We start from the raw sequence: 12,490 nt of genomic DNA, 5'->3' as shown, positions 1-12,490 counted from the left end.
AAGTTTGAAAGAAAAATTACTGTAAAAGCATTTCAGACACTTAGCTATAAGTATAAATACTATAAAAAGTGTAAGTATAAATACTTAACTATAAAGTAAAATATAGAATGAAAATAAAGGAGATGATAGCAATGGAAAATGCTCAACCAACTAACCAACCAACCAACCAAAAAAAAATAAATAAATAAAAAAGGAGTAAAACTTAAGCTAAAGAAAAGAGATTATGAAATGAAGACCATATTAGAAATGACAACAGATGCCAGGCAGTGGTGGTGCATGCCTTTAATCCTAGCACTTAGGAGGCAGATGCAGATGGACCCCTGAGTTAGAGGACAGCCTGGACTACACAGTGAGTCCCAGGGCTACACAGAGAAACTGTTGTCTAGAAACAAACAAACAAACAAACAACAACAAAAAGAAATAAAAGTAACAAAGCAGAAATAATCTATGCATCACTAAGATGAAATGTAATAACAAGGGAAATCTTGCATATAACGAGCAAAAGAATGAATGCTACTAAAAGCAAAATATTAGGTATAGAAGACAGAATCAACACGTGTTAACCAGTGTTCTCTGATGAGACAGAATGAGTGTGGATCAAAACTAAAACAGAATAGCCATGCAGAGACACCCACTGACATGCCATCCCAGGTACCCTGCAGCCTTTGATCACAGACAAAAGCGTGAAGGCAAGGGGTAAAGGATCCTAGGGTTCAAGCTGGTTTCTCCCACCACAAGCCAACCAGAGAAACATCGCTGCAACTCTGTAACTACCTTGTTCCTCCTGAACAGTGCACGCACTTCCTCTGAAAATCAAGGAGACAAAGAGAATCTCCTGAGGAGAGGTCTGACTATCCCAGGAACAAACACATTACAAGAGATCTCAATACTGCAGGGGCCAAACTCAACCAGTCCTCACTTAGTGAAGGTTTTTGCAATCCACTGTCACAGCCTGAGAATGGATAAGGGACCCCAAAGTTGAGAAACTTGCACACACATGGACAGGAGTGTTTTGGAGCCACAGGAAGTATCTAAACAGATTGGGGAATGACATCTGATGAAAACTACAGGTCCAAGATACACAGAACGTGGAGATTGTTTCCAGCCACAGCAGGAAGAGCAAAACTCAACTTAGTTTGTGACAAAACTTGTTGCAGTGTCCAGAGCTGAAGTAAACCCAGGGAGCCGGCTTTCTTGCAATCAGAAATGCTGACTGAGAACATACTTATTTTAATCTCTTGAACATATCAATTTCAGTTTATTTATTTATCTATTTATTTATTTTTTAAAACTTTTTTCGAGACAAGGTTTCTCTGTGTAATAGCTCTGCTGTCCTGGACTCGCTTCATAGACCAGGATGGCCTCAAACTCACAGAGATCCACCTGCCTCTGACTCCTGGAGTGCTGGGATTACAAGCGTGCCCCACCACACCGAGCTTAGATTTTTATCTTTAAATACACTCACTCAATCATTCTCTCTCTCTCACACACACACACTGTTTAATTTTTTGCTATTTTTAAAGTTAATTTTTTTTTAGTATGTACATTTTTGTATTTTAAGATAAAAAATAAGTTGTATTTTCCTGGGGAAAGCTCTTATATCAGTCACTTTCTCCTCTCTACTGTGTTTTTGATCATCCCCCTAACCCACATGCTTCCAGAACGCCTATTTGACCCACTTTTACCCCATTACTTAAAATACACATTCCCCCTAACCAGGGCCCTGCTACTTCTGTTTCAAAATCTTATAGGAGACAAGAGCAGAGTAGTATTTCCTTGCAGCTGACGCTGAGACTTCTGTCAAAGCATCATGGCTGTTACTGCAGTCAGCCTTATCGCTGAACAAAAATTCCATCGAAGAGCCCACCAGGAACGTTCACGTAAAACAAGCAAAAGCAGTATAAACGGGGAGAAAACTTACAAACCAGAGAATGCATACACTCCTGGCTGGTTAGATTTTTGTTGTTGCTGTTAATTTGACACAAGCTAGGGTTATGAGGGAAAAGGGAACCTCAAGTGAGAATATATCTCCATCAGACTGGCCTAAGGCAAGTCTGTGGCACATTTTCTTGATCAATAATGGATGTGGAAGGGTCCAGCCAACTGTGGGCTGCCACTTCTGTGCAGGTGGTCCTGAGCTGTATTAGAAAGCAAACTGATCCCCACATGGAGAGGAAGTCAATAAGCAGAGTTCCTCCACAATTCCTGCCTCTCTGGTCTTATTTAAGTTCCTCTTTGACTTTCCTCAACAACTGTGAGCTGGACATGGAAGCCAAATAAACCCTTTCCTCCCTAAGTTGTTTTTGGTCATGGTATTTTTCACAGCAATAGAAAGCAAACAAGAACACATCCCAACAATTGAACAAATGACAACAACAAAACAACACAAGAAACAGGAGCTCATAACCGTCTATGGTGAGATCTGGTGCCTTCTTCGGGTACCCAGGCACACATGCAGGCAGAATGCTATATTAATAATAAATAAATCTTAAATAAACCAAAACCAAACCAAACCAAAGAAAAACAACCACAACCCACTGTCTGCTGTATCCACCTAGGAAAGTCATCTCAAAGCTGAGAGGTGAAGGTGGTACACCGAACTACAAGAAGGAGCCTCAAACAGTAAGTTGTGGCAGTAAAGTAAGTTTCAAGTTAAGATAAGTCAGAAGAAGTGAAAGCCACCACACACTAACAGAAAAAACTCACCAAGGGAGTATAATTAATATAAATATGTATGCACTGAATCATGGAGCCCCCAATGTCATAAAACAAATGCTAAAAGGTATTAAAGACCACACAGGTCCAGACATGTCAATAATGGGAGATTTTCAACACTCCTATCTCCCAGCTAAATAGGTATTCTCTATTAAAAAGCAGCGAAGAAACCTCAGAACTAAATTATTCCATACCAGTTGGGCTTTTAACAGGTATCTACAAAGCCTTCCACCCAAGAGGTAGGGAATACAAATTCTTCTCAATGGTGTATGGGACTATCTCTAAAACTGACTGTATGATACAGGCCAGAACAAGCCTTAATTAAAAAAAAAAAAAAAAGTTTGCTTTGTGCTATTATGTGTTGATATTAAGTTTGCTTTTTCATTTTACAAGGGTTCACAGTTAAGAGGATTCCCTGAGTCTTAGAAGAGACAGTGGGCTTTAAAGCGGTGATGGGGCCTTTAAAGTTGGATTGAGTACAATATGCCTTTGGGAGCAGGAGTGGGGTTTTGTAATTTGGATGTGAAATGTCCTACACAGACTCATCTGCTTGAACACTTTGGTAGCCAGCTGGCAGAGCTATTTTGGGAGCTTGCAGAAATGTTGTGTATGCATGTGTATGTGTGTGTGGGGGAAGCAGAACCTTGCTAGAGGAAGTGATAGGTGGTAGGCCTTGAGAGTTATAGCCAGCCTTACTTACGGCCCAGGCCTTCTCTGCTTCAGGATGTGATGAGTATCAGCACATGAGAAGCTGCGCTGTAATATTCTCCTACCATGTGTACCATGGCTTTCCCACCATGATGGGACTAAATTCCTGTTAAATTGAGACCCAAATAAGTCTGTCCTGTATTAGTTCCTTTTCTTATGGCTGTGATTAGATTTCCTGACAAAAGCAACATGAGGAAAGAGTTATTTGGCTTATAGTTCACGGGCACACATTCCATTCTGGTGAAGTCACGGCAGCAGGGGCAGGAGGCAGGTGGTCACATTGCAGCTTCAGCTGGGAAGAGCAATACTGGATAGTGCTTTCCTTTAGTTTAAAACTCCAAGCCAGGCATTGTGGTGCAAGCTTTTAATCCCAGTACTCAGGAGGCAGAGGCAGGAGGGACAGAGTTTGAAGCCAGCCAGGTCTACATAGTGAGGCCCAGGACAGTACAGCCAGGACTATATACAGAAGAGACCTGCCTCAAATACCTCCAGCTTATGGAATGGCGCTACCTATTGTTGAAGTGAATCTCCCCACCTCAATTAACTTCTCACATGTGGGCCCGGAAGTTTGCCTTCTAGATGAGTCTAGATACATTCAAGTTGACAATCAATCACATCTATCTTTACTTAGGGAATGAAAAGAAAAATAAATTCTGTATATATTCAGTACAGTCAAAATTTTTCAAATATTTTTTTTCTCTTTCCCTCCAGTTTAATATCTCAGGTGTGAATGGTTTAGGTCAATCTGGACAGCTTTATAAGCAGAGACCTTGCTCTAGGTCCCATGGCTCAGCCCCCACCCCTCTTCACAAGCTCAGCAGCCCACAGTCCTCCAGCTGTGGGCTAATTCCTCCTCCAATGCTTGAGACTTTTCTATCACTATGCCAATGGGTCCTTTCAACTGGTGCTCAGTTATGCTTGCAATTGAGGTAACTACATCATGACCTTTCAGGCTGGTCTTCAATCATGTCAACAAGAGAGATAGTTCTTGTGTAAACAGGGATGATCTGTCTTATCATTCTCTTCCTAGAAGAATGCAAAGGGCAGGGCTGTGGACAGAAGTGATTATGGTTTAAAGCTTATGTGAAAGCACTGTTAGAAAATACTTGATTTTACATTTATGTTATAAAATTTTCAATGATAAACTTAACATGACCAAAACAAGAATTATGGCTCATATCTTTCTGAACAGTCTGGGTAAAACTTGTATTTGTCCTCATAATCAGTGAAGCACAGTAAAAATCTGACAGTCACTGGAAATCAGTGGGATGATGTACTGTCACACGATAATCTAACTCGCAATAAAAAAGTACCAGGGAACTACATACGTAAGATAACCTATTTTGTTTTAGCACGACATCACTGCTGTGGCATTTAAATTAGTAAGTTGTTCCCGTCCCCCCTCATAGTGGATATATTATCCAGGATGGGTGTATCTCTAATAGACATGTTTACTGTAACTGAACAGAAAATTAGGGTATTCTTATTGAACAATATGTACACATATAAGTACTTCCGCTTTATTCTTTATGAGTAAGTCACTATATGTACCTTATAATGAATTATTAATTTTGTAGTAAGTTTAAAATGCTTTAAAGTCAAAAGGATTTTATTTTGGTTTTTTGTTTGTCTGTTTTGTTGTTTTTTTTTTTTTGAGACAGGGTTTCTCTGTGTAGCCTTGGCTGTCCTAGAACTCACTCTGTAGACCATGCTAGCCTCGAACTCACAGAGATCCACCTACCTGGTCTGCCTCTTGAGTGCTGGGATTAAAGGTGTGTGTCAATGCACCCAGCTGCCAAAAAGACTTTTTAAAAGAGCAGGCAGAATTAAAAAGTTTTACAGAAACTGTGTCATTAACTGCTGGTTTTATAAGGAGTTTTTTCCTTCCACTTTTTTTGGAGACAAGGTACTGCTATGTAATTCAGGCTGGTGTTGCTTCAAACTTACTTCAGCCCCCTTAAGGCTGGGTTTGCAGGTATGCATTACCTATGTTCTATCTGTAATACAGTCATACAAACACACACACACACACACACACACACACACACACACACACACACAATTGGGTTGGAGGTTTCCTTGCTTCTCTACCACAGCAGCAAATATCTAAGATAAGTCAATTCATAAGAAAGTTTATCTTGGTTCATAGTTTTAGAGGTTTCGCTTCATGACTGGTTGATTTGTAGCAGAGAAGAGTGTTTCCTTTAAGGATGGCTGATAAGCATTAAGAAAAAGAGCCTAGAGTCTTAACACACTCCTAAATGGTATGCACTGAGTGACCTAACTTCCTCCCACCAGCCCCACCTCCTTGGAGTTCCATTCCTTTCCAACAGGGTTACAGGTAGGGACAGCACACCTTTCATACATGGGTCTCTAAGTATATTCTAGATTTCCAAACTACAGCAGGGATGCATGCAGCTTAGTGACGGAGGTGTGCTCACATGAGCAAAGGTCCTAGCCCATGGTCACATCAGTAGTTAAACACGAGACTCGATTCTGGCTCCAAAAATCATGCTCTTCTCTAAAAAGATATTTGAGGCTGGAGAACCTAGTCTGGGTAACACACTGAGTCCTTGCCTAAAAATAAGTCAATAAATAAATATAAAAAATAGGGCTGGAGAAATGTCTCAGTGGGTAAGAGCAGTGTAATGCTCTGAGAGGACCTGGGTTTGCTGCCCAGCGCCCAGACGGCAGCGCGCAATTGCCTGTAATTGCAGTTCCAAACACCCTCTTCTGACATCTACAGGCACCAGGCATGCACTCAGTGCACAGACACACAAGCAGGTAACACACACACACACACACACACACACACCTGAATTTTCCATCCTGTTCTTCCTTTACCTGATTGCTTCCCCCAAAGACAACCACTGTTAAGTTTCTATGAAGAAAACCCTGCTCCGTTTAAGTCTGTGAGAAACAGAATCAAAACACTCTTTTTACTAACCATGTGGCTATCTGATCACAGATATGTAATCATAACCGATTATCAGGCTATAAAGAGCACCCCCCCCCTTTTAGCAACTATATTTTCTTAAGTGGATGTATGTAACAAGTTAATTAGCCCTCGATCTATAGCTCTTTGAAATAATATAAAATTTAGCATTTTCACACGTCTAGAAATACACATGAGTGAATACACACATGATTTCCTATAAGAGGCTTTGCCAACTTGACAGGGATACTCAAATCATGCTGCCTACAATAGACAGGTGTCAATATCACAGCCACCAATAATGCCTATGTATGTTTCACTGTGAGCGTGCCATCTTCCTGAGTTACATTCCCTTACTCTTTCCAGGACACTGTTATTCTCAGGGCTTCATTACCATTTACCAGTTTCAACTTCACACAAGTCAATATAATCTTTCTAAGCCTTGCTGGGAAAAAAAAAACAAAACTACTTCAAAGCTTCTATGAAAATTAAATGAGATGTTAAAAGACCATTAAGCAAATGATAAACCATAATTATTATATATATATATTACACACAGACATTTCCCCACTTTTTTGTATATTTGTTTAATTTTTTTAAATTTTTATTAATTACAGTTTATTCACTTTGGCCCCACCACTTTTTATTCTTGATACAGCAAGCATCTTGGTGTACTTAATCTCCTGTTCTCACTGTCTTTCTTATCTACTCTGTCCACTGTCCACCAATTCTCCTGGTCAAAGGATTCTTCCTGAATTCAATCTCCCTGTACTTGGGAGAGAAAGGAAATTAGGAGTTCAAGACCACCCCGGCTACATACTAAAGTCTGAGGTCATCCTGGACTCAACACCCATACATCCAAAACCAAAATGAAAATGAAATCCTGAATCTTATACTGTGTATATGTAGGCCCGCAAGGATGGCTATATGTGCATGCAAGTGCCTATAGAGGTTAGGAGCGCTGGATCCCGAGAACTGGAATTACAGGTTGTGTGAACCTCCACGGATGCCCCGAGAACGGAACCCAGATCTCCAAGGACAGCAAATGTTCTTAACCCCAGAGCCATCTCTCCAGCCCTGTATCATATACTATTGAGCCCCAATAACCTAACTTGCCTTCCTACATGATTTTTGCTACTGGCCTTTAGCCACTGTTTTATTTACTGTTCTCTTTAAGTATTCTAGAACAAGCAGAAATTACATGCTGGGGTAAATTACAAGAAGAGTCAATTGGCTCTATTGATGGTTCATACCTACGTGCTCTAAACACAGTGCTAAGACTACAAAAATATCTGTCACAAGTGCTACCATTCACTGATTAACATCATCACTGCTAGCACAAAGGTCAGAGTGTTCAATTTTTCTTAAATTAAACTAATGGCTCATAATGAACTTGATGAATTTGAGAAAAGGGTTTTCACTGAGAAATGAGATTATTAAAAATACGTATTGAAAGATAGACTGTCTACTCCTATTCTTCATGAACAAGGTTTAAGAATTGCAAGGGCAATTCTCTTTTCATCACTGGGGGTGGCTTTCAAAGCTTGCTGCCCAAAAGTCCTATGGTCAGATACAGAGGTCTAAGGGTTTCTGGCTACATCACACCCACTTGCATAATGCTATCTTGCCACGCCTGGTGGTACTAGATGGCCCATAATACTAGTTGTAAGGACAAGGCAGGAGGACTGAAGATTCAAGGCCCTCTTTGGCTACAGAGAGAGCTCAAGGCCAGTCTGCGCAACCTTGTAGAATCCTGTATCAATTAAAAAAAAAAAAGAAAGCTGGGTATGGTGGAGCACACAACACACACCTGTGCTCCCAGCACTTGGTGTGGCAGAGGAAGGTGGATCTCTGAGTTCCAGGCCAGCTTGGCCTACAAAACCCGGACAGCTAGGGCTATATAAAAAAGCCTTGTTTAAAAAAATAAACAAAAGTAAAAATGGAGGCTAGAATGAGTAGCTCAGTAGCAGAAACATGCTAGGCCCAATGTTTAATTCACAGTATTGCATGACAGACAGACAGAAAAACAGACTGAATCCTACCTGTGAATTACTACACCTGGTCATGCAGAATGTAATCAGGTCATGACAAAAGGATAAAGAATCAGAATTGCAGCATGCCCCAAATCAAGATCTCTTTTGTCAGTTTGCTGTCTACTGTTAAGCATTATCAATACTTTCAAATTTCCTGTAACACACTGTGGTTACCTTCATACATGTTCTAATTCTTCTTTTCCAAGAGCTCAAATGTAAATACCTAAGTTCAGGCACTGCTCCAGCAGTGTTCAATTTTAGATAGATCACATAATAGGCTTTGCAGCACCTGCTAGATGCTGCAATGGAACCATGGGCATATAAAACTTTATTCGTCAAACTGGAGTATAATGTACTGCTCACTGTACATGTAAGAATCAAGTGACCCATGTTAAATCAACAGTACTGACAGAACATTTTTCAGACATGGTCTTGTCTGTAACTTTGGCTGGCTAAGAACTCACTATATGTAGCTCAAAATAGCCTCATATTTGACAATGCTCAGTCCTTGAAGGAATGGTAAGACAGGTGGGCAATCCACACCCCGCTAGAAAGAACACCCTTTATGCTTCATAATTGGTGCTTATTGTACAGTAAGCATTTTGTTTTGCTTTAGGCTCCAGGGAGGCAGCAACCAACATACTGAAGTAATTTTCTTCAGAGAACTTTCATAGTCTTCTAGAAAAGACAACAAATCAAACCAAACCAGGACAACCAACAAACCAAGGCACAAATATAATAAAAATACAAGTGGTAACGAATGCTTTGAAGAAAAACAAACCTGGGCAAAAGGACAGTAGAGGGCTCTAGTGCTACTTTATATAGGGACTTAATAGGGAAAAAAAAAGTAAAGAATTAATGTTTAAGGGCACAAAAGGGCTATCTACCAAGTCTTTTTTTCTGAGAACACGGTAAGCCATATAGTGATGTTAGTCCTTGGGGATGGTGAAAGATTAACCTACATACTTATTCTTCTCTTTGAATAAGAGACCCTGGAGTTTACCCAGATCTGAGACCCTCTCAAAAACAAAACAAAACAAAACAAAACAAAACAAAAAACAAAAACAAAACAAAAAACGGTGGAGGGTGTGTGAGGTCTGCAAATGAGGTTAACCTATGGCCTCTGTACATATATACAAAGGCACACACAACCATCAACATTCACATCACAAAAATGAGAATTAGTAGAAAACATGTTAAATCTAGAGAAAAAAAATGTCATCTGTACACGAGAGAAATTTAAGAATTCTGTGATGAAATATATCTGGGCAAGGGGTCTTTTCTGAGCCTGATACTACAACCAAGGACTATTCATGGATATAACCTAGAACCCCTGCTCAGATGTAGTCCATGGCAGCTCAGTATCCAAGTGTGTTTCCTAGTAAGAGGAACAGGGACTGTCTCTGACATGAACTCAGTGATGGGCTCTTTGACCCAACCCTCCCCCCTGTAGGGGGAACAGCCTTGCCAGGCCACAGTAAAGGACAGTGCAGCCAGTTCTGATGAGACCTGATAAGCTAGGGTCAGATGGAAGGGGAGGAGGACCTCCCCTATCAGTGGATTTGGAGAGGGGAATGGGAGTCAATGAAGAGAGGGAGGATAAGATTTGGAGGGAGTGAAGGAGGGGGCTACAGCTGGGATACAAAGTGAATAAACTGTAATTAATATAAAAACATAAAAATTTAATTAAAAAAGAATTCTGTGGTGATTTGAAGGAGATTACACCCTCCCCCCAACACTTGGTTGTCAGGTGGGGGAACTGTTTGGGAAGTGTTACTGGTGTCGCTAGGTATACCCTGGGCTTTGAGGTTTTGAAAGACCAGTGCCATTCCCAGTGTGCTTTCTGCCTCCTGCTTGTGGGTCCAGACATGACCTCTCAGCTGTTTCTGCCACTATGCCCTTGCTGTTATCATAGACTCTAACATTCTGACCAATCAACACTTTATCAGTAGTCTTGGTCATGCTGTTTCAGCCATAGAAAAGTAACTAAGACGATGCGGCAGCAGACCTGACCAAGTTTCTTTTCTTTTTTTTCTTTTTGGAGGAATGTGGGCTATAAAAGCAGTTGAGTGCTATAAACAAAGCTTAATAGGCCACCCTAGAAGGAGCTTGGAAGATAGTGCTGTGAGCTATTCAGACTGTGGGGAACTCAGCTCAAGAGGTTTTCAGAGGAGAAAACTATTAGCAACTGGGCTAGAAAAAATTCTTTTGATAGTCTGGCAATGAATATAGCCATCTTTTGCCCTTGTCCTAATAATTTGCCTAAGGCAATTTCAGACAGCCTAATATTGACTATGTGACATGGTTATTAGTGTTCACTCTGATGCAAGTTTACAATGAAAAAGAGCACACGTAGCAAAACAAAACAAAACAAAACAAAACAAAAAAAAAACAGTTTGAAGAGAAAAAAAGTATCAGGAAATTGAATGTTGGCACCAAAGCTTGTCTTGTAAGAGGCAAGAAGCCTGATCTGCATTGGAGTAAAGAGAGGCAAGACCATAGCCAGCTAAGCATTAAACTTGCACCATCCCAAGCAGGCAGCTGAATGTGGCATTGTCCACGTGGTTCAGACTTTAGAATCTTTCAGATACACTAAGGATTGATGAATATTTCCTCTGAGGTTAAGCCGAATGGCTGAGGCTAGATGTGTGTTTGTGCTGGGGGGGGGGGGGGGGGGGGGGGGGGGGAGGAGAGGTAGGATTCCCTGTATGTAAGTCCTGAGAGACCACTTTGTGAAGCTGTCAAGGCGAAGCTTAGGTTGCTTTGGAGACTCCGAGATATTAGAGGTGACAGAGGAGTGGGATGTCTGCCGAGGACACACCGCGGATTGGAACCAGCCTAGGAGAGGTAAGTGTGCTGCAGTCAGCAAGGCTGGAAGGGTGAAGGCATCTAAACCCTTTGTCATCAGATACAAGTTATAGAATTTTGGAGTATGCCCTGCTGTATTTCCATCTTGTTTTGGCCCAGCATTTTCTCCTTATGTCTGGAACCTTTTCCTTTGGAATGATAATATTTATTCCTTGTAATTGTATGTTACAAGTATATGATTTGCTTTTTTTTATTTTACAGGGGTTACATGTAAAAGACTGCCTTGAGTTTCAAAAGAGATCTTTGATTTTTAAACAGTGTAGAATCTGTAAAAAATTACAAGGAATTTTGAAGTTGTACTGATGCTTTACATTATGATTAAAATATGGCTACAAGCCTATAGGGAACAGGCAATGGCTAATGAAACTTAATCCCATAGGCTCATATATTTAGATAATTGTTCCCTAGTTGGTGGTGGAACTGTCTGAGAAGGATTGGAAGTGTGGTCTTGGAGGAAGTATGCCACTGGGAAAGAAACCTAGTGGGTTCTCTATCTCCTGCTTGTAGATGTGAGCTTTCACATGTTCCTGTTGCCATGCTTTTGCTTTGCCCCCATGGACTCTAGACCTCTGAAACCATAAGCCCAATTAAGATGCTTTCATTTATAAGTTGCCTTTGTCATGGGGTTTTGTCAGAATAATAGAAAACAAAGATAAACCCCACATATATATTGAAATGATGATGTGCACAACAGATATTGAATGAAAGAGGTTTATTGGCTGGAGATAGCGAGAGGGAAAGAGAGAGAGAGGGGAGGTGAGTGGGCGCCCGACAGAGAAAAAGGAGAGAGTAGGAGAAAGAAAGAACAAGAGTGCAAGAGAGAGAGAGGTTAAGAGGCAGGGGTCCATTTATAGCTCTGAGCAGCCGAACTGCACCTGCCAGGTGCGTCTAAGGGCGACACATGATGACACCATAGGTTACTAGGCAACCCAGAAGCAGGCTGCCTAAATAGTAACACATATGACCAGATATCAAAGTCTTTATGACATAGAAGTCAAGCTGTCAAAACTGCAAAGCAGGGTTGGGGAAGACAGCTCAGTCAGTAAAGTGTTTGCTACACAATTATAAGGACCTGAGTTTGATCCCTAGCACCTATATAAAAAGCCAGGTATGCTCATAATCCCAGGGAGAGGTAGAGACAAGCAGATTCCTGGGTTTGGCTGGCCATTAGGCCTGGCTTAATCAGTGGGTTCTAGGTCCCACTAAGAAATCTTATCTAAAAAACAAGGTG

Source organism: Psammomys obesus, unplaced genomic scaffold, assembly GCF_907164565.1.
Source record: "Psammomys obesus unplaced genomic scaffold, mPsaObe1.curated_primary_1811, whole genome shotgun sequence".
NCBI lineage: Eukaryota > Metazoa > Chordata > Mammalia > Rodentia > Muridae > Psammomys > Psammomys obesus.
Note: the sequence above shows the minus strand (reverse complement) of the source record.